Raw genomic sequence first — 1,782 nt, forward strand, 5'->3', positions numbered from 1 at the left:
TTTTTTTTTTTAAATCAAACTCGTTTATTGTTGCTTTTTGCCATTTAGTAGCATTTTACACACAGGCTTCAATCTTCAGAATACCCTGTCTTCAGTAGAAAAACCTTTTAAATGAAGTTTTGTACAATAGAAACTTCTCAGCAGCCAAAATGTGGACTGTAAAAAAATACATGCAAAACATACTTTTCTGAAAACACTTAACTTTGAACAAAGCACAGAAGGAACTACACAAATGCAGAATGAAAACAGCATGTCAACTCCCACCAAAAGTAGTCATCATAAAAGGTGTAAAAGTCACCTAACTTCACTAGGCACTGTTCACTTTTTAAACAGGAGACAATAGAAAATATTGTCCACAAACAATATCCCAGCTCTATGGCAGCTTTTCAGAAGTTTTTCAACTTCATGCTTTAATAGCGATGAAATGAGTATGATCGCGATCTGGACCGAGATCTGTATCCTCCATGACTGTAGTAAGGAGAAGGTGACCGCCTTCTGTAAATCTGATCCCTGTCTTAAGCGGCTCTCCATCCACCACCTCCTCCACCACCTCCTCTGTATGATCTGCTGTAATAGTCCCGATCATCATAACCCCGATCATATCCTCTGTCATAATAATGTCAGCGGCATGAGCTGCCATAAGTGGGTCTCCCCATGTAAATTCCTGGTGTTGGGGTTTGGGTCCTTTTTGTTATAGAGAAATCGACCCTAATTTCAGCATCCATCAAGCTCCATTCCATTGGCACGTTCTTTAGCTTCCTTGGCATCATCTACATTTTCAAAATATACAAAGGCAAATCCTCTTGAACTTCTAGACTGTTGGTCATACACAATAGACACATCAGCAATGGGGCCATATTTAGAGAACACTTCTCTTAGGTCTCTTTCTGTGGTGTACAAGTTCAATCCAAATACTCCAAGACAACAGTTGGGGGTCAAGATTTGCCCGGTTCCCAACATGACGCCTTCGAGTAGACATGGGAGAATGGCTGTGGCTGTGCCATCTGCTATAATCTCGGCTGTAAGACCTGCTCCAGGATCATCTATGGGAGTGGGATTGAGATCGTGACCTTGTATAATGCCTTTAGAACTTCTTCTGGATCTGGACCTGGATTCAGATCTGGACCTAGACTTTGATCTAGAATGCCTTGAATCTTCCTTGGAGCAAGACCTTGCAGGGGTATGCCATGCATATTTCCCCAATCCATGAGTACTTCCACTTCTGGAAGCAGAACGGGATTCCCGTTCGCCATAGTTCTGCTCGCCGCTGTCGCTCATGGCTCCAGATTGCTGTCACTGCTCCTGGTCTTTACGGAAGCTGTCAAGCTCCTTCTTACCAGAGCCTCTCGCAATGACACACTTTTGAGAGTCGAACTTTTTGAGTCTTAAGGAGCTTCTCTCCATCATGGAATACTTAAGTTTAGATGAAACTGCCACGTAACACCAGCCTAGGTGAGCATGCAAACTCCAGACCAGTGAGAGTACCTGCTTCAAAAGCAAATGGACTGTGAGGAGGAATGTCAGCAATGTGGTGCTCTGAGCTATATGTGCACTTATTACACACGCGTGCACACACACAAAGCAAACAAAACAGGAATCTTCTGTTTTGAAAAGGTATCAGTGGATTTAGAGGGTGTTAAGGAAGAAAAAAAGATTGAGGTTTATTCATAACAGGAGCTAACATAAAATCATTCTTAAAAATAAGCTTTATTGGGAAAGAGACAATTCTGAAACCACAGGGGCTATAATGGGACAATGAGATAAAGGGCATTATGAGGAAGT

General features: G+C 42.2%; 1 pseudogene; it reads right to left on the reverse strand.

The window, feature by feature from the left end:
• Nucleotides 1-410: 410 nt before the first annotated feature.
• On the reverse strand, nt 411-1,278 carry LOC102926174 (transformer-2 protein homolog beta-like; annotated as a pseudogene).
• Nucleotides 1,279-1,782: the final 504 nt, after the last annotated feature.

The sequence above is a fragment of the Peromyscus maniculatus genome, chromosome 17, assembly GCF_049852395.1.
Source record: "Peromyscus maniculatus bairdii isolate BWxNUB_F1_BW_parent chromosome 17, HU_Pman_BW_mat_3.1, whole genome shotgun sequence".
Classification (NCBI taxonomy): Eukaryota; Metazoa; Chordata; class Mammalia; order Rodentia; family Cricetidae; genus Peromyscus; species Peromyscus maniculatus.